The sequence below is a fragment of the Haliotis cracherodii genome, unplaced genomic scaffold (assembly GCF_022045235.1).
Source record: "Haliotis cracherodii isolate W230 unplaced genomic scaffold, xgHalCrac1.p SCAF_2, whole genome shotgun sequence".
Classification (NCBI taxonomy): Eukaryota; Metazoa; Mollusca; class Gastropoda; order Lepetellida; family Haliotidae; genus Haliotis; species Haliotis cracherodii.
The window spans coordinates 53,003,761-53,025,551 of NW_027266275.1; the positions used below are offsets into that span (position 1 = coordinate 53,003,761).

Genomic DNA, 21,791 nt, shown 5'->3' on the forward strand with positions numbered 1-21,791 from the left:
AAACCGCATATTCCCTCCTTGTTTGAGTTTTATATGACATGGACCTACAGCGTCACTGGATCGTTTGAGATTAGCATTGGTCGAAGTCAGTGAGGTTTAAATAATATGTGCATATCAAAGTAAACGACAAACGCTTTATGAATGAAGTGAGTGAGTGTTGTTTTGTGACCCCAATAAGTTGAAACAACATTTCAGCTTTCAGGCCCTTCCAATATGAATTAGACAGCAGTTTCAACTGGTATGCGGCTGAGGTGACTGCGGTATCTCACAGTGGAACATTCTTCTGTGATTCTGTGAAGTGAAAAATGAGGGTATAGAGAGGTTTGAAAAGCTAACCTGATCGTGTGAAGGGTCAGCCTGTCTGACAAGTCACCAACGTGGAAGGACTTAACAACCCGCGCCATGACGCAGTTTAACATGAATACCCCACTCAGACACAGTATACTGACTCCGAGCCGACCAGTCCATGTTTTAGCACCATAATGCCGAGCGCCAGACAGGGTAACAACAAGTACCATCTTTTAACGTCTTTTGGTATGAAACGGCCAGGTATCGAACCCCGGACCTTTAGCTCTCGGGGAGGACGCTCTACCACTAGACCACGTAAGCGGTCCCTCTCTTAATAACATAGAAAGTTTCCCCAAATGTGAAAAAATACATGCCGCAGTTTTCAAGTTAAAGGTCGCACAATAAAAGTCGTCGGAAGGAAGGACGGACGGACGAATTCCTTGGTGTAACTATATTTCCCCACCAATTTATATTGAACGAAGCAAAAACGTCTTTTACCAATTCACCTTCCAATATCTGCCAAGAGCATATTGACCGAAATAGAAGTCTTTATTTATGAGGATTAAAATCACGAGTAAGAAATTGATAGTTCGAATAAATAACGCAAGCAAAAGAATGTTCTTTCCGATAAACCAAACGGTAGCAAGTATTGTATCCAAAGTTGTAACAACTAGGCCGTGACGACGACGAGGGCGCACTACTACATCCATTATTCATGCGCATGACACGTGAATACTCCAACACTGGGGGATGTCGCAATGCCCCAAACAGAAGAATGAGCACAATTAAGTCTGAGTCAATAAGCACAGCCCAAACACAATTGTACACGTGTTCCTATCCCCGTATAGAAGGTACTAAAAACAACGCAACTAGGTATCACCACAGCCCGAACACAATTGTACACGTGTTCCTATCCCCGTATAGAAGGTACTAAAAACAACGCAACTAGGTATCACCACAGCCCAAACACAATTGTACACGTGTTCCTATTCCCGTATAGAAGGTACTAAAAACAACGCAACTAGGTTCCCCACAGCCCGAACACAATTGTACAAGTGTTCCTATTCCCGTATAGAAGGTAATAAAAACAACGCACACTAGTTATCACCACAGCCCGAACACAATTGTATAAGTGTTCCTATTCCCGTATAGAAGGTAATAAAACAACGCAACTAGGTATCACCACAGCCCGAACACAATTGTACAAGTGTTCCTATTCCCGTATAGAAGGTAATAAAACAACGCAACTAGGTATCACCACAGCCCAAACACAATTGTACAAGTGTTCTTATTCCCGTATAGAAGGTAATAAAACAACGCAACTAGATATCACCACAGCCCGAACACAATTGTACAAGTGTTCCTATTCCCGTATAGAAGGTAATAAAACAACGCAACTAGGTATCACCACAGCCCGAACACAATTGTACAAGTGTTCCTATTCCCGTATAGAAGGTAATAAAACAACGCAACTAGGTATCACCACAGCCCAAACACAATTGTACAAGTGTTCCTATTCCCGTATAGAAGGTAATAAAACAACGCAACTAGGTATCACCACAGCCCAAACACAATTGTACAAGTGTTCCTATTCCCGTATAGAAGGTAATAAAACAACGCAACTATGTATCACCACAGCCCGAACACAATTGTACAAGTGTTCTTATTCCCGTATAGAAGGTAATAAAACAACGCAACTAGGTATCACCACAGCCCGAACACAATTGTACAAGTGTTCCTATTCTCGTATAGAAAGTAATAAAACAACGCAAGTAGGAATCACCACAGCCCGAACACAATTGTACAAGTGTTCCTATTCCCGTATAGAAGGTAATAAAACAACGCAACTAGGTATCACCACAGCCCGAACACAATTGTACAAGTGTTCCTATTCCCGTATAGAAGGTAATAAAACAACGCAACTAGGTATCACCACAGCCCGAACACAATTGTACAAGTGTTCTTATTCCCGTATAGAAGGTAATAAAACAACGCAACTAGGAATCACCACAGCACGAGTGAGTGAGTTGGGTTTAACGCCGCTTTTAACAGTATTCCAGGTATATCACGGCGTGTCAGCTTAATGTGGGAGGAAAGACCGAAGTGATGCAGGTCTTAGATGTTTACCACTTCGGTGAAACCCACAAACACGGGTATGGTGCTGACAAACCTAGAAACATAATCGGGGCGAACCGGGATTCGAACCCTCAATCATAGGTTTCTGGCGTGCCCAAGGGACGCAACTCTGCACAGCGAATCGCGGCGCCTTAGACGACTGGGCCACCCGTGCCCCCCACCACAGCACGAACATATTCAGCACAAGGACATACATTGAACCGAAATGAATTAAGTTGGATGTCATTTTCTCCCGATATTTAAAACACACCCGACTATGACGTTCACTCCAGTGACATCAACCACTGTCTCCCAGGAGGATCCTATGTTAGTGAATCATCTGAGTAGACCCACTGACCAAGAAATACCCGACTCTCCGGGCACCTCAGGCATGCTGATGACCACTGCACTAGCCTGGGGCCAAACTGTACTTTCTCGTAGATAAGACAGGTCAACGCAATGGGCTCTGTTAATTTGCTTCAAATCCTAGTATTGGTATGCGGAGTTCTAGTCCAAGAGTAAAACACGAGAAATATTTTGTTTGACTGGAACACACACCAGTGAATGCCTAGGTGTGAAGTGATTAAACATCCACCTGGGTGACGTATGTATCACTGCATATATAGGCCACCGGGGTCGAGTTTGTTGCGGATTTGGGACAGGGTACACATTATGATGACTGTGTGCGTCTTCATTGTGAATATTCCACGGCATGTGCAGATCCGGAGGAAAAGGGGGCTTGATATCACCAACCACTCAAAATGATTATTATGGCCTAGAGTTCGGCATAAATATACATTCAAAATAACGAGCGAGACCTCGTTAAAGTAAGGGGGTTTACAACAAATCAAAACACTTTAATAAATGACACTTTAGCGGGAAAGTACGTTTCCATTAGTATTAAATATAAAACGTCAATGCAAGAGAATAACCACCGATTATTCTTAATTATTCACCGAAACAGATTCCGTTTGGGATTAAGTGAAAAGAACTGTGAAAAATATATGAATGGAACACTGAAAATCAGGTCTTCATTTATGCAGCCAGGAGTTCCCATTTGTATCTGAGAGATACGACGAACAGAATACTAATGGTCTAAACTCATTAGAATCAAGGCCCAAATGAATTAAACGTTAATGTAACATTAACGTGTCATTGAACCCCAAATAACTAATGTTCAATTAAATTCGGCTCTATCCACCTTTATATGACACAATCCGTACATAAACGGACCATAAATATACTAAATGGTGGTTTGGGGTACCAATAACTGACCACTAAATCAAACATCCCTTATAATAGACGATTGGACAGACAAAGATTGCACTGTGTTCACCCTCCAATGGAGATGTCATATCTTCACGGAGAGAGTTATCTTATCGGTGAAACATATCCGATTATATTGAGACTGACTAGCGGTCATTCGTAACACGTGTCATTCTAGGATTCCATTTTGGCGTATAGATATGTATTTAGAAAAACATCAAATATACATTTATTTTACAGCATGGCTTGTGAAAAAGTATATTTCTTTGATATGAACACTGACTAAGTTTCGGTATTTAAAGATTTGTCATTAATACAAGTAGCTTCTAACAATTGTTTTGTAAACATGGATTCGGATATAACGTTTATCATTACAAGATTTAACACAAGACAATCTGACAATCTTATATTGTTTCGAGGTGAGTTCCAAATAGAAATGCAAAGGGAACCTAGAAATCGGTTGGAACAGATCTAAATTCTGAAATCAGTGAAAATCCCACAACTTCAATGAATAAACAATACATTATATTCAAACATACAGTTCTAAGCATACAATTAAAAAGGCAATACACATTTCTCAGAAAATAAAATAAGGAAATCGACGCCGTTTGCATCTTCCTGTAACGGAACACCAGCACAAATGTCATTTGCATCCATTGCCAGCTTAAATGTTTTTTCATGTTTTCAAGACTGGTAAATTCATGAGTATACTCTTTCAAAAGCTGCCTTGCAGTGGTTATCCCAAAGACATTTTGTCGATTTGGACAACAAATTAATGTTAAGGGCCAGTTTTGATTGTCGGAACTATGAAATTTGTAATAGCTTCTGCTTTTGTATTGACCAGATGTACCTGACCTTGACCGAGTACATGCCCAAACAACACAACGTGTGCCTGAGCAAATTCACACTTTGCAAGATTTACAGTCAATTTTGCCCGAAACCAAAACATGACATATCGCTCCACGGAACTCTTTCGGTGAAGACGTTTTTTCTCTTTAAGGTTCCGTCACAGTCTATAGGTTCGCATGCACGCAGAAGGTAGTGCAATACTATCTGCCCTGAAATATGCCTGCCCGTATTACCATACATCTACCTGGCTTTGTGATTAACACTGGATTGAAAAGGCACTGGGTTAGGAACGGGCAGTCATAGCCCGCTTTATTCATATAAGGCATTCATTATAACCCACAAGGACTGCATATTAAAATGGTATTATGTATATCGATTATGCAAACCCAACACTATTTAATATCCAGACCTAAAATGGGAATATATGGATATATCGTTGTCTCCAAGTTGCATCAGCAGCCATTTGTTTTATATATACTGACACAAAATCAATGAATACTGTAATATGATAAACGGTGTGCATTGTAATACCACTATCCTAACTTGTCTTGGGTACACGTGACGTGCAGCTAAAAGGCAGTGAGTATGGTTTAAGTTTGTTTGTTGGTTTGTTTGTTGTTTAACTCAGCAATATTTCATGCATCAACCATGTCGGCACAACTGACCATGCCTCTCACAAGCATAGTCGCCTCTTACGACAAGCATGGGTTGTTGAAGACCTATTCCAACCCGGATCTTCACCAGTTTGAGGCCGTTTCAAGCAATGTTCCACCACTATCACAGCGGACCCGTGAAGATCCGGGGTAGAGTAGGTCTTCAGCAACTCATGCTTGCCGTAAAAAGCGACTGTGATTGTCGTAAGAGGCGAACAACGGGATCGGGTGGTCAGGCTCGCTGACTTGGTTGATGCATGTCATCGAATCCCAATTGCGTGCTCATGATATCAATCACTGGATTGTCTGGTCCAGACTCGATTATTTTCAGCCCGCCGTCATATAGCTGGAATAATGCTGAGTGCGGTGTAAAACAACAAACAAAAACTATCACATCGGGTAACACTATTATGCGGTAACATACAGTGGCCCATAAGGGACATGGAGTCTGTTTTCAATATTTTGATATTTCACTTACTGAAATACTGAATACAAATATGTGATAAATCATGCAAAAAGAAGATATTGAATCGCTGAAAAATGAAGCGAAAATGTCAAAAACTAAGATGAAAATGTCAAAAACAAAAACGAAAAGGTCAAAAACTAAAATGAAAATACAGAAAACTATTTCCACCGCGGTTAAAATTATTCCCACCGCGGTGGAAATAGTTTTCTGTATTTTCATTTTCGTTTTGACATTTTCACTTTTGTTTTTGACATTTTCGTTTTTGACATTTTTAATTAGGTTTTTGACATTTTCGCTTCACATTTCAGCGATTCAATAGCTACTTGAAAGTACATTTTCCATGTTTTCGGTTGTTTTTATACATGATTTATCACATATTTGTATGACAAATTGTGTTGATTTGCAAAACGTTACGATAAAAGTAAGTCAAATAGCAAAATATTGAAAAACAGACTCCATGTCCCTCATGGGCCACCGTAGAAACACATGAAATAATCAGTGGTTTTCGCTGCTTTTGATATTCCAGCAATGTCACGGCGGGCGACACGAGAAAAAGGTGCCACAGGGCGTTCTCATGTGGGATATCGAACACAAGTCTTCAGCGTGGAGATCTAACGCTTGATCTGCGTGGCTACCCGACCGCCCCAAACGCCGATGGGGAGAATGGAACCAAGGAGCACGGTTCAACATCAAGGCTAACACATAGATTTGAGTACAGACGTTACGACATATTACATTGATAGGTACGGAGTGCTCCTGTCTGCTGCATTGTTAGGTTGCCTGATGGGTCACAACTAAGGGCGTTAGTAACGCTGTAGATCACGCACCCTTCCACGTGTACAGTTCCATTTATAATGACCATCCACTGCAGAACAGTTGTTCGCGAGATCAGCAAGTACATCTGATCAGCATGTCTTTGGGTTAAAGAGGGGTCGTGCAAATTGGGTCCGGGAAAACTTAAATGAGGCCGTTTACCTGTTTGCTGAGACAAATGTCCTGATCTACATCAATCTCGGCAAATATGCCATTGATTATCCTAATTACATAGTCAATGTCTCAATTTCACACCTTGGCGGTTAGACTTACAATGAGAGAGGGTGAGCGAGGTTAAACGCCGCTTTGAACAGTATTCCAGTTATATCACGGCATGTCAGCTTGATGTGGGTCAAAGTCTGAAATGATGCAGGTCTCAGACGTTTGTCGCTTTGGTGAAACCCACGAGCACGGTATGGTGCTGAAACACCTAGCAATATAATCGGGGCGAACAGGGATTTGAACCCACAGTTATAGGTTTCTGGCATGCCCAAAGGACGAAACTCTGCACAGCGAATTGCGGTGCCTTGGACAACTGGGCGACCCGTGCCCCCTTTAAAATGTATAAATAAGTGGACACTTACTAAACTGTACATGGTGCAACAATAAATCATTTCTTTAAAAAAACACATGACATGCCTAACAATATATGCCTTGGACCATGCATTATCTGTTTTTAGGCTTACGTATTGTTTTAAGAATTAAGTGGTTGGTTGAAGAAAACTAAAAACAAAACATTAACCTGTTACATGTCTGAATAAAATCTTTTGGTATTGAAATTGGTTGGAAAATTGCTTGGCACTTGTCGGATTTAATCCCGTATTTTTGTTTAGTTTGCCAGAATATTTAATGTTTGGTTTGGTTTCTATGTATACACAACTTAATGTTTTTCATAGTTTCATAGTAACAATGAAGGATTGTTTGGGAAAACCAGAAACTTAATGTTAACTTAATGTTTTTCATAGTTTCATAGTAAAAATGAAGGTGAGGTGAAATTGTCCAAGATTATTGCACTTATATAGCGACGTGCATGCACGTGTATGTGTGTGTGTGTGTGTGTTTGTGTGTTTGTGTGTGTGTGTGTGACTGCTTGTACTAGTCCGGACTGATGCCGATTTATAGTGATAGCTCACTGAAATACCATGCCGAAGTTTAACATGAATACCCCACTCAGACACAGTATACTGACTCCGAGCCGACCAGTCCTTGTTTTAGCCCCTTAATGCCGAGCGCCAGACAAGTACCAACAAGTACCATATTTTAACGTCTTTTGGTATGATGCTGTCGGGGATCGAACCCCGGACCTTCCGCTGTCCGGGCGGACGCTCTACCATTAGACCACGGAGGCGGTCGTAAAAAATGAAGGATTGTTTGAGAAAACCAGACACTTAATGTTAACTTAATGTTTTTCATAATTTCATAGTAACAATGAATGATTGTTTGGGAAAACCAGAGACCATATAGTCTCTGGGAAAACGAAATATTTAATTGGTATTTTTTTCAAACGGTCTACAGTCTGAAAAACTAAAAAAAAGTGTCGCCTTAGGCCCTAACACTACAGGTAGCTTAACTCAGTCGGTAGGTCAACCAGTTTGCTTGGAATGCTGACAGAGAGAGGTTAAGACAAACAAAGAATTAGAATATTTACAAAGCAGGTGGTGACAAGACTTCCTCTCAACATACACTACACTGACAAGCGTGACCTAGATTCCTCAGCACTGTTCCCGTTAATCTACACACACAGTAACCAGGCCTCCGGCAACAAATGTGGCGCAATTAAAGGACTCAATGAACGCATTAATCATAGAAATATACATTTGAAATGGGTATGTATAAACACTAATATTTAAGGTTATAAAAAAAAGTTTAAAAATCTGAACTTCTCATTACAAAAATGAAATGTGTACTATCAAACACCACTTTCTCTATACTATTATACAAACGCCATGTGTGCGATGATTCTCTACAAATATTACTCACGCATAACGTGCTGTATTTGAATGTATATATCAATAAAAACGGCATACGGTCCCACAGTCTGTATTAATTTGACTTTGCAACTGCTACTATGAACACACTCCATACCTCCCCTACGTGTTCACTGCACGATGTTTCGCACGTTCTCCAACAATTTCTGTCTAGTCAAAGAATCTTGATTGCGCCACAAACATGACTGAACAGTGTTTAACTGAGTTGGATATATTTCGTTTGTAGCTTGACGTCATAGTTATCAATATGATGTGTTTGGACCAGAAAATCCAGTGATCGATATTGTGAGTACGATGACACGCAATCAAACCAAGTCACCGAACCTGAACCTCCGAGATTTGGGTGAGTGAGTGAGTGAGTTTGGTTAACATCGCTTTTAACATCATTCCAGTTATATCACGGCGTGTCAGCTTAATGTGGGAGGACAGCCCGAAGTGATGCAGGTCTCAGACGTTTACCACTTCGGTGAAGCCCACGAGCACGGGTATGGTGCTGACAAACCTAGAAACATAATCGGGGCGAACCGGGATTCGAACTCACACCCGAGATATGGATACAGAGTGTTACAAAGTGGCAAAGGTCGTGATGTGAGAGGAGAACCCGGGCCGTAGACGTGTGTGACCTCTTTGGTGAAAACCAACTACACAGGTAAGGAGCCGATAGACCAAGAATCAGATTTTGACTCGAACTCACGACCACGGGATCCTTATTCGGATAATGGAGGTAACTCTGAACGATACTAGCCATGTCCGTTTTCGTACCTCTTAACCCAAGCTAAGATGCATGATAGTAAATTAAAATTTTAAGGCATGAGCGAAATGGTTGGTTGGTTGGTTTGTTGTTTAACGCCGCACTCAGCAATATTCCAGCTATATGACAGCGGTCTGTAAATAATGGAGTCTGGACCAGACATACCAGAGATTGATAAGATAAGCATCGATCCACGCAATTGGGATACGATGACATCAACCAAGCCTGACCACCCGATCCCATTAGTCGCCTCTTACGACAAGCATAGATGCCTTTTACGGCAAGCATGGGTTGCTGAAGACCTATTCTACCCCGGAATCTTCCGAGCGAAATGAGGTCACTTATAGTGAGCGAGTATGATTTTCCGCTGCCTTTAGCATTATTCCAGCAATGTACTTCACGTATTGTACCATATGGGGAATGGAACCCGGACCTTCGCCTCAAAGAGCGACCGCTTCAACCTCTACCCTACTGCCCGTGTTGGCGGTAGCTTGTAATGGTGGACCCGACCCAAACAAAGAAAGTTGACCAACCGTTATACGACCGACAGTGGAAAGCGGAAAACACACTTGTTTGCGTATACATATGCGTATGCGTATTCGTTGTCTCAACAAATAATATATACGAGCAATGTCTATGCTTACGATAACGAATGCGTCAACATTCTACGTAAAACATGCAAAGTTGACTCCTTTCAACAAATTCCCATTTTGTATACGTACGCGTACGCGTCAAAATTAGCCCCCGGAAAGAATTCAATCGTATACGTATTCGTTAACACGCACCCCCAATACGCGAACAGAAACAAACGTGCCTTACCTTGTCATTATTTGTACCAAATCGATTTTGAAATACGCAAAGGCAAACTCGTGTGTTTCAGGCTTAAGACGAACATACAGTCCCCGAAATAACGTTGTGTATACTTAAATATATATAAGCCTATAAAGAAACCCTCGATTATAATGAACCGTCATGTCTCTTAATATAGAGTTACAGGGGCATGACCAGAATGTTACATTAGAGGAAGGCGTGAGATAGGAATGGGTGTAACCGTTTTATGTAAAATGTGCTGTGAGGTCTATATAAATGGCCCCCATAAAATCCAGTTGACTTACTGCTGAGTCACCATTGACCTACGTCATTTCTGTTCTCAGCGCTCTTACCTTACACGTCAACGTGATCCGTAACGTTTGCTACCGCCTTTCACAAGGTAACCACGTCAAATAATGTACGTTATGCTTCAAGATACTATACAAAGGTCAGTTTACTGCCTCTCCATTGTGAAACCTGTTATTACATTTCACGCGCTGTCTCCAGAACATGGGAAGGAAGGAGTCGTGGCTGGTTTACCTGGTAGTGATAGATGCTATTTATTTGTACAGAAACCATACACTGGTTTGAAAAAAGCTGTTGTATGGCAAGTGATGCGCATACCATAATGTGTCGCATCATCTGTGACGTGACAATCGTATAAGGAGGCTTGAGTACTGTGTACAGGGACGCTCCATCTCTCTTTGTTAGAGTTCCAAAAACCTATGACTGGTGTTCTGCTTCAACAATTCCATGAGAGCAATGTGTACACAGTCCTCTACACAGATATTCAAATACAGTCGGAACTCCACAACAGCGTCATGTTTCTTAATTATTAAACGTCATCGGGAATATCCTATCAGTGAGTGAGTATGGCTTTACGCCGCGTTTAGCAATATTCCAGCAAAATTCACAATCAAATAAATGCATTTGAGTGGTTCCAATCGAATGAATCAAATGTGGTTCAAACATCATAATTTGTTTTCTACATATCAAAGCTTTCATAAATTATATACACACATGTTGATATATCTGTTTTCTATCCGCCTGTTGCCTGTTTGCTTTCTAGGGACCTTGACCATTCAAAAATAACAACCATATTTAGTCCATTCAGCTGCAGACCTTTTCTGTGAGGTGTTCCAAATTCGGTGAATATCCTGTCATAAAAATTCAAGTTCTTAGATTATACGCAGTTTGCAGGCTTACTTAATAAGTATTGCCTTGCGCTGTAAAATCTACCAATCAAGTGCCAGACTAATAACCTAAGAATATAAAGGGTTTCTAAACGCCTTTTTGAATTTTAAAAATGAAAAGCGTAATTTGTCGTAAGAAAAGGACATGTAAAACAGGTAATTTGAAAATGATAACATTACGTTATTGATAATATAATAACACAGGCCACTCATAAAAATTGAAAAAGGTAAGTGTTTGTTGCCTGACGGTTGTAGTAGCGGAAGTGGCCGATTTCAAAGTAAGCTAAAAAGGACTTATCCTATTGGCACCACTGTCTCTGTATATGTTAGGTTTCCTTATTACACAAAGTTGTTTCTTAATGAATAAAGAAGCTTCGACATCGAGCTAACTTTATTCCCACATTAAGGTGTAAAATACACCGGGGATGTGCCAGCCCGGCCTTCCCCACGCAGTACCCTGGAACCCCAGTAACTCACTCTGAACTGCATCCATGTCTGTTTTTAGGTGAGTGAGTACAAAGTCCTCTACACAGTTATTCAAATACAATCGGAACTCTACAACAGCTCCATGTTTCTTTTTTAAACGTCATCGGGAATATCTTACCAGTGAGTGAGTATGGTTTTACTACGCTTTTGCCAATATTCCAGCAATATCACGGCGGGGGACACCAGAAATGGGCTTCACATATTGTACCCATGTCGGGAATCGAACCCGGGTCTTCGGCGTGACGAGCGAACGTTTTAACCACTAGGCTACCCGACCGTCCCAGTGTGTTTAGGTGACCCGTGAACATTCGGGGTAGAATAGGTAATTCTTGACGAAAAAGGCGACTATGCTTGTCGTAAGAGGCGACTAACGGGATCGGGTGGTCAGGCTCACTGACTTGGCTGATGCATGCCATCGTATTCCAATTGCGTGGATCGATGCTCATGATGTCAATCTATGGATTGTCTCGTCCAGACTAGATTATTTACAGACCGCCGTCGTATAGCTGGAATATTGCTGAGTGCGGCGTTAAACAACAAACAAACACAATTTTAAGTAACTTTACAGAAATAACTTTAAACCTAAACAATATCTTTTTGTCCTATCGAAGGTTAAATGAAAGCGACATCCTTTACGTCAGAAATTCGTTGAAGAATGAAAACACCCTTCTCAAGTGTCTGCATGTCATCGCGAGGTATATCTGCAACGACAAAAACCTTCGGATCCCCTCGATACGCCTTGGTAGACTGGTCACACAGTGACGCGGGATGTTATTTTTAACTCGTGTTGACTTACTTGAATGGGTAGTATGTGTGGATCGAGGGCCCATGTACCTGGAACCTTCGAGCTGTATGAGTTCCTTTGTGGCAGACAAATAACACCGTTGGAAGTAGGTCGCGTACATCTTATTGCACAACCCCTCTATCCAGCAAAACAAGTACAATCACAGGTAACAGGATTTCGATGTTTTAATGGCGTGTTGCCATAGAACATAATAGGATGGGAATTAACAGGTTTGTGGTTTGAGTTACCAACACAAGAACAGAATTATTTATATTTGACATTTAAGGTCCACTCGATATTCCACCCATAATGAATAAGATGCTGAAACTCATGCTCGTGTGTTTTACCAAAGTGGTAAACGTCTGAGACATGCATCACTTCGGGCTCATATGCCATGATATATCTGAAATACTGTTCAAAGCGGCGTTAAACCCAACTCACTCACTCACACTGCAAACTGAGCCGAATAGTCACATAACAACAAACACATGCTGTATTTGGATTGAGTGAGTGAGTGAGTATGATTTTACGCCGCGTTTAGCAATATTCCAGCAATATCAAGGCGGGGGACACCAGAAATGGGCTTCACAGATTGTACCCATGTCCTAAATCGAACCCGGGCCTTCGGCGTAACAAGTGAACGCTTTAACCACTAGGCTACCCGACCGCCCCGTATTTGGATTGACAATCATGACATGCACCTGCTGCATATGGAAACTGTGCAGCACGTGTCAGTCAGCGTGGTGCACATGCGCAGAGTGATGTCATAGGGTGACAGGTATGTTTTCACGTCTTCGTTTCACAAGGCCACATGGACAGAAGCAAGTGTCATTTAGAAACGAACTTAACGATTTTGCACACGGAAAGACCATCAAGCTGAAATATACATCGAATTCGTACACACAAAGATCGGAGTATTCTTCGAGTTCGCAGTCAAATCAACTTAATGCGTCCCTTATGAGACAACCGATCACTTGGAATACTGACGACTTGCAACCATTCCGACTTTTCCAAGAACATGGTCGTCTCGTAACGTTTTGTTTGTTTGTTTGTTGTTTAACACCGCACTCAGCAATATTTCAGCTATATGACGGCAGTCTGTAAATAATCGAGGATGGGTCAGACAATCCAGTGATTGATATCATGAGCATCGATCTTCATGGGTCTGGGATATGATGACATGCATCAACCAAGTCAGCGAGTCGAATCACCTGATCCTGTTAGTCGCCTCTTGCGACAAGCATGATCGCCCTTTCCAGCAAGCATGCTTCTCGTAACGGACGCAGTTGCTTGTATAGTGTAAATTCGGACAAATAATGTACACAGTTTTATTTTAACTTTTGGCTTGTTTTGGCGTTTCCTACTGACTAGTAACACTATGATGGATTTCTGGTGAATTTTTCAAACAATTATACCTTACCAAAAAGAATACAGAGACAATTTCAATAATTTCTTTTACGTCATACCTATTCCAGTGGTCTTCTAAGATAGGATTAGTTGTTGGTATAGTGATTGATAATATGCGCAATGATCCACGCCGTCGGAGTTCGATGATACCAACCAACCAAGTCAGCGAGTCTGGCCACCCGACACATAAGTTCGGCTTACGGCCAGCATAGTGTGCTTGGTACCTTGGCCCCCTTCCACCAAAAAAGGATCTTAGCGCTACGACGATCGTAAGCCCATGCATGTTAAAGTATGGGAGTTACGACCACCCGAGCGCTAAAATCGCTCTGTGTAATGTACCCCAGAATCCCAGTGATGCGGTTCTCGGTATGAATGAGTTCAGTGCAGCATATTGCAGTTCGGAACGTTGCAGAACAACATACCTCTGACAGACATACACTTTACCGTCACATGGTGGATGAGTCATCTGAATGTTCTTTACAGGCCTAGCGTAATTAATCACAAGATCTGTGTCAGCGTGCATGGTTTAATTCCGCTTTTATTGGTTGTGTTTCAGCCACAAGAAGACTCTCCCAAACTGAGATTGATATAGATTAACCTACCCTTTGGGTTTTTCCTCAATTAGCGCTATCATTTTGCGTTAGGGGATCCTGTTTTCGAAGAAATATTTGTGACCCGGCTAAGGATAGGTCTTTAGCAACCCATGCTTGCCGTAACAAGCGACTGACGGGATCGGGTGGTCAGGCTCGCTGCCTCGCATGTCATCGTATCCTAATTGATTGGATAGAAGCTTATGATATCAATCACTGGATTGTATGGCCCAGACTCGATTATTTACATGCAGACAGCCTTCATATTGCTGAGTGCAGCATTAAACAACAAACAAACAAAGTAATGTTTGTTTGTTTGTTTGTCATTTGTTTAACGCCGCACTCAGTAATATCCCAGCCTAAATATACATGTAAATAATCGAGTCTGGACTAGACAATCCAGTGATTAACATGAGCACCGTTCTGCGCAAATGGAAGGAAAGCCCGAACTGATGCAGGTCTCAGACGGTTACCACTTCGGTGAAACCCACGAGCACGGGTATGGTGCTGACAAACCTAGAAACATAATCGAGGCGAAATATGAAAACGAAATATTGCTGCTATAGCATTCAACGACTTTGAAAGGATTAACATGTCTCCCATCTACCAACAAACGGTGGCCCGGGGGACAAGTCATCGCAGGAGCCGCAATTCGCTGTGTAGATCGAGAAGTGCTTCTCTTGAGTGTGCCAGAAACATAGTCTTCGGTTCGAGTCCCAGATTCGCCCTTGTTAGGTTTGTCCGCACCATTCCATGCTCGTAGTATTTTTCAAAGTGGTAATGTCTGCATCATTTCGGGCTTTTCTCCAACATCAAGCTGACATGCCGTGATATAACGGAGCTTCTGTTCAAAGCGGCGTTAAAACCAACTCATTCACTAATTCATTCTATCAAATAACGCAATTACTGCGGAAGCAAAATAAATGAGAAGAATCTTCTTTCAATTTGTTTTAAAAAACGTAATTGTCTTTATTGTTTAGAGTTTGCCCATAAAAGAGTACATAAAACTTGTTACAATTTTCTTCATTTTTGCAGATAGCTATTAAAACTACAACATTTACACTGTGTTAGTGACAACGGGAAAAGACTCGGTCTATGTGGCAGTCACAGCAAGTCCCACTCAAGTTAGGGACCGGCAATTTAATACTCCAGAAAGCAATGGTCGGACCCACATTCAAAAGTTACTTTTTTGTTTGTTAACTGACATTCTATTATGTAGAAAACGCTTACCAAGTTAATCATAAGCCTCTGTGTATATACGTGTTTAACAGTGTGTCTGGGATTCGTGGTGTTGCAAGACAGTGTTTGCGCGACCTCTCCCACACTCCCCAATGCTAAGGGCTACTGACTCATGACAAAAGGCGTTACATATGTATAACATCAAATTGCCGCACTGGGAACTTTCCTCGGGCACATACACCATATCTAGCCAGGTTAATGTCTCATATCACAGTGTTCATATTCCATCTTTGTTATAGTCCGATGTATATATTATTCCTCGTCACTGGGAGTGTTTAACAAAATTTGAAACAGAACTTTATTTTATGACTCTTTGGAAACATTGTATCACAATTATTTTGTTGTTGCTGGGTAATAAATGTCAAACATTATGATATTGTATCAGTCACAAAATGATTACTGTTAAGTCAATGTGGCCTGATGATAATACAGGCTGGGCCAGGAAAACAAGTACTTGGTAGCAGTCAGGACACACGATCAAACAGGTCTGACATTGTGACCACCCAATCATCATTTGTTGACTCTTACGACGAGCATTGTTTGTTTGTTTGTTTGTTTGCGTGTTTTTTATCTCCACATTCAGCAATATTCCAGCTATATGACGGCGGTCTGTAATAATTGAGTCTGGACCAGAAAATCCCGTGATTGACATTACCAGCATCGATCCAAGCAATTGGGATACGATGACATGCATCAATCAAGACAGCGAGACTGGCCACCCGATCCCGTTAGTCGCCTCTTACGACAAACCTAGTCGCTTCTTACAACAAACATAGTCGCCTCTTACGACAAACATAGGTTGATGAAGACCTATTCTCTACCGGGGCCTCCACGGGTACAATCAGGTAGGTCACAAATTGCAACACACAATCAACATTAGTGTAATATTTAACATAGGCCATCAAGTGCAGGGTAACAGTACTGCGTACATCCGTACTCCGAGGAATAACTGTACGAAGTTCAGGTTCAGAGAGATATTAAATGTAACTATACGTTTGTATATGTATATTGTGTACTGAGCGTTGTAATACGGGATGTTGAAATAGCCACGTGATTCACATTGCGCAACATAGAGAGAGAGGAATGTTTATTTATGTGTCACAGACAGAAGCCGTCATGGTAAAAACATTTGGCATAGTATGATTTCAGAACAAAAACTTGTACATCTAGCCTTATTAGGCTTATGAGACACATTAAAATACAAGTGTATCCATTGTGAAATAATAATAATTATTATTATTATTATTATTAAATAAATAAATAAATAAATAAATAAAATAAATGTAAATATATGTACTATACTAATAAACATAAAAGTGGTGTTTAACTTTTTTAAAGTAACAATAATAATTGTAGTAATAATGATAATTAACTTTTATAGTATAATATAGACATTTAGCTGAAATGTGTTGCAGTGATTCCTCTTGCATAATAAAAATCAATTTGTCTGAGCTGCCTAAATTTAAAGAATCACTGTTAATAGCAAAAGCTTCTTGTAAAAGATCAAAACGTAAGTCATCATAAAAGTTACATTCGATTAAGAAATGGCATTCATCTTCAATATAAGTAGGGGAGCATCGTGATCATGGGAGTATATACAATATTTACATATCCTTTGATATAAAGGAGTTGGAGTCTCGGAGTATCGGCCGGTCTCAATGTGCAGTGGAAGATTACCGCATCTAAAAAAAGGCTAAAATTCTTCTATGATCCTTGAACTTTACATTCTTGACATAAAAATCGACATCCGGAAAACATTTATAAGTTCTATAAGTTCGTAATTTATTCCCGTTTGGTTTATTTCTGTCATCCCATACAGCGGCAAGCCATTTATCGTTATCATCAGAAGTGAGAACATTTCTAACATGAGCGATGCATTGTTTCATAGTCAAACCCGATCTCAATAAGAAGTCCACATTAAAATGAGTTAAAACCTTAAGAAATCTTTTATCCCAGGACTGTAATTTCTTAGAAGACCATTTGTGAACAACATAGGGGATACGCGAATGAGGCATATCATATAGTCTAAAATATAAACAACATTCAGTACGTTGTGTGACCTTCACAGATCCCCATCCCATATCACCTCTCATAGCAATAACGGATGCATTCTTTTTTACTCCTACAAATAGTCGACAGGCTTTATTTTGAACTACTCCAATCTCTTTATATGTATTTAAACTTAATAGGAGACCTCAAGCGAAACATGGGTGACCAGCGGTGGTGACCATCCGTGGCGTGGGTGAAAGATGTTACGTAATACCTGTATGGACTCTATGGACCTTGGAGACTCCTCAAATAATGGTTACGAGACACGCCCACCTACGTCACGGTGTACAGCGTTAGCTTCTCTTTACCTGTTCATGATGAACTCAAAGTGCATGACGCTGTTCAGTCGCTAAATAAGCCCGTTACAATTACCCATGACATCGACGTCGAGACAGTTCCAGAAGTACCAACGACTTATCTCAGTTTAACATGATCATTAGACCCATGACGATCCGGGGAGGAATAGGTCTTCAGCGCCCCATGGTTGCCGTGAAAGGCGACTGCTTGTCTTAAGAGGCGACTAACGGGATCGGGTGGTCAGGCACGCTGACTTGATTGATGCATGGCATCGTATCCCAATTGCGACAAACGATTAGAAAATGTGTGACTTTATTCTAACACCGTACAAGACACCAGAGGCTACACTGGTGTATGGTCTCTGAAAACACTTCGAGGCGAACGTGGCCCGGGGGACTTCAGGCCCGATGGCAAACCTGTTTTATCGATACTTATGGAAGCAAGTCGACTATGGGTATCTTCAATCTTCAAGGAAAATTGTGAGCATTTTAATTTCTGCACAAAGAAAATATAAAGTATCTGCTTGTCATGGATCAGTTATTGATTAATTATACGATTTTCTGTATGGTAAATTATTTACTGTTATTACATACAGAGGACATTTAACACAAGAGGGATAGACTCCACGTGTGCGAGCATAGTAAAATATATACTGTTACTCAATACCGAGGGATATTTATCTTCAAACACAACTCTGACGAGAAATTGTTTTGGAAACAGTGCACTGTTTAGTACTTTGTCATTTGTCTTTGCCCAAAACACACACACTTAAAACAACAAAAAGAAAAGATTCGCCTATGGGGCCCACGTTGTCCAGCAACTGATAGTATTCTTTGACGTGACGAAATTAACAAAGTGAACACTCTTTAACAGGCGTAGGGAGGGCTTAGAGACCATTAGAAGGACAGAGTTTGACAACGTGGGAACCGACGCCATAAATACGCTCTGCAATCAGAACGAGACGATGGAAGCTTCCCCACGTCATTATATTGTTGTGAGTGACAACTTGTCGATCACAACTGATTAATGTGTGCACGGTCGCACGGCTGTTTCCAAGATGTAGCAACAGATATGTCTGTATGCTGTTGTAACGTAAAAAGCACGGGCCAGGTATCGACAACAACACTCTAGTCCCAGCCAATTTAAATAGAATCACGAAAACTCGCGATGATTAATTGACAAAAATATCTGCATGTGTGCTAAGACTTAGAATGTGAAAACAAGCCACTACGCCGATGAGGAGTATTACTTACAGACAAGACAAAAATGACAAAGGGCGCTTTTCAAGAAATGTCCACTTGGCCATTTTTTTCATTACTGTAAGTAATAATCCTTATAGACGGAATAACTTGTTTTCACTTTATAAGTATTAGCACACATTAAGCTATCTTCGTTAATAAATCATCGCCATATTTCGTGATTATATTTCAAGTGGCGAGGACTACAGGCTTTGTTTTCATACAGTTCAATCATGGGCGAGAAATCAATGTCCGCAGAACTCACTGGCCCAAACTGTGACACTTAATAAATAAGGTATAATAATGTGATACCATAGCAATGAAATATCGCAACTATTATCGAAACTAAGCGATATGTTGTGTGGCCACACGTATTACAAAAATATGTACCTTGGAAATATTACCAATAATTTAAAAACGCAATGTTTGACAAAACAAGATCTTATGACCGTTGGAAATGTTCATTGGATATGCTTGAACGGGTATATAATTGGTGGTTTCGTCTTTGACATCAAAAACTGGCGTCACTCAAGTTACCTATATGAGGCTTGAACTCAGATCATGCATAACAAGCGAACACAGAGTCCACATGGCCACCTGGGTAAAACTTAATCTCATAACACTAACATCGTGATTGATAAATGCGAGTCTCGTTCCATAGGCGAGGATTACGGGCAAAATATTCTCTTACACTATCATTGAATATAGATTACAATGCAAACCAACTTATAATAACAGGCAAACATTATTTATACGTTTCAGACGCTTCACTGTGACGACATTAAGGATAATTCACAACCGAATGGTAAACACAGACACGAATCTTTGAGCATGTAAAACTATTGTACAATGACGGGGCTGTTTTCATATATTCAGGACTCTATACCACAATACGTCTGTATGGAAAGGCGCGTCGCACGGATAACCTCTTTCGAGTGCCCTCTTTCAAAACCACACACACCTACCTACACGGTACAATGGTTGTGAAAGTGTTAAAATGGCAGGACAATTTCGAAAGTCAATGACGTAGCACTTCATTCCAAGAATCGACTCTATCAAGACTTTTTCACACTTACAAGTAAATCAAAGCACTATCTAAAACCTGCAGTTGTTTAAACATATTAATTGTCAAATTTGAATAATATAAGTACACATCAGAGTAACACGACATTGAAGGATATCATTGTATACATTGTTGCTATCATTTGCCAGTCTCAAACGTATAACCAAGACAAGAAAGTAGAAAAGATAACTCAGAAAATATAGTAGCTCAGAAGAAAAATCCGGCACATCTGAAAGCGTGACAACAAAGCCAGTGGTCAGTCAGATGTTTACACACACTATTACTGGGTATATACCAACACTACGTACGACATATTGAGATGATGATTTAAAAGAGTTATGGACAATGACCTACCTGCGAGTTGAGGTTAGTTTCGCTTCGGGAGCGTAGCAAGGTTAATATCCACCCGATCGCCACTGCAAGCACAGCCTGACTGGGGCATAACTATCACTGAAAGGTGAAGGCCAGCTCCTGTACGTGTTCACTCAACCGACACGGTGAGCCAGTAGAAAAGCATCGCGACTTCAGGTGTAAGCGTTCTTAAAGTACAGCTGGGCTACAGCAGAGTATTGTTATCGAGACATTGTTTCAGACAAAAGATGTCCGAGTTTTACAGAACAATTAAGGGTTGGGTCTGACACGGGAGTGCATTTTTGTGAAAAGTGTTGTAGGTTAAACTCTTCTTGTGACGCGGACATGGGTTGTCGGGCGCCTATTGCAGTAGATGAACTGTTGTGAGATATTGGGACAGTTTTTACTACAATTACAAAGTAGTGTGTGATGTGATGACTACATTGACTTCCTCGGGATCTCTGCAAACATGCCCTGAAGCGGTGCGACGTCACAGGTTTACTCGTCAGTCATTGCTTACATTGAGTAGATGAGCAAGCTGAATATTGTCTGCTACGAAGTTACCATGATAACCCTTATGTCTCTTCAAACTTTTTGTATTTTTTTATAAATAATGGTAAAGATCTGGTGTGTTGATAATCGAACATTGTATCGATGTCAGCTATAAATTGTCACGGGGCCACGTGCAGTGCGTGTACAGTTCGACCGATCTTTATTGCCTTTAGTGGCTGTAATTACAGATGCAGTACATGATCGACCATTGAAATAGTGAACCTTGATATTTGCAACACACCGTTATATTGATGTGAGGTGAACATGGTGGATACTGTCAGAGTATGAATGATGGAGTGACTGAGTCTACAGCGTAAGATCAGTGGAAGATAACAACACATATACCACTCAAAAGAAGTTAAACACACCTTTCTTTAACTTTAGTAGTGCTATCAATTACCCATATACGATCGGTAACCATATAATCCTCACGCAGCGGCTCATGTAACACTAAACATGCAGTCGCCCCATGCAGCGGCTCATGTAACACTAAACACGCGGGGGTGACGGGGGTGGGGATAAATTCTGAGCCCCACACTGAAA

At 40.8% G+C, this 21,791-nt stretch overlaps 1 protein-coding gene across 2 annotated transcripts in view; it reads right to left on the reverse strand.

Moving 5' to 3' along the window:
• LOC139468221 (uncharacterized) overlaps positions 1–20,784 on the reverse strand; it is a 134,393-nt gene extending 113,609 nt beyond the window's left edge. For both annotated transcript variants that reach the window (XM_071250043.1, XM_071250041.1), the window contains exon 1: positions 20,700–20,784. The gene's annotated coding sequence lies outside the window, so the exon portion shown is untranslated. The remainder of the gene's footprint in view (positions 1–20,699) is intronic.
• Positions 20,785–21,791: the final 1,007 nt, after the last annotated feature.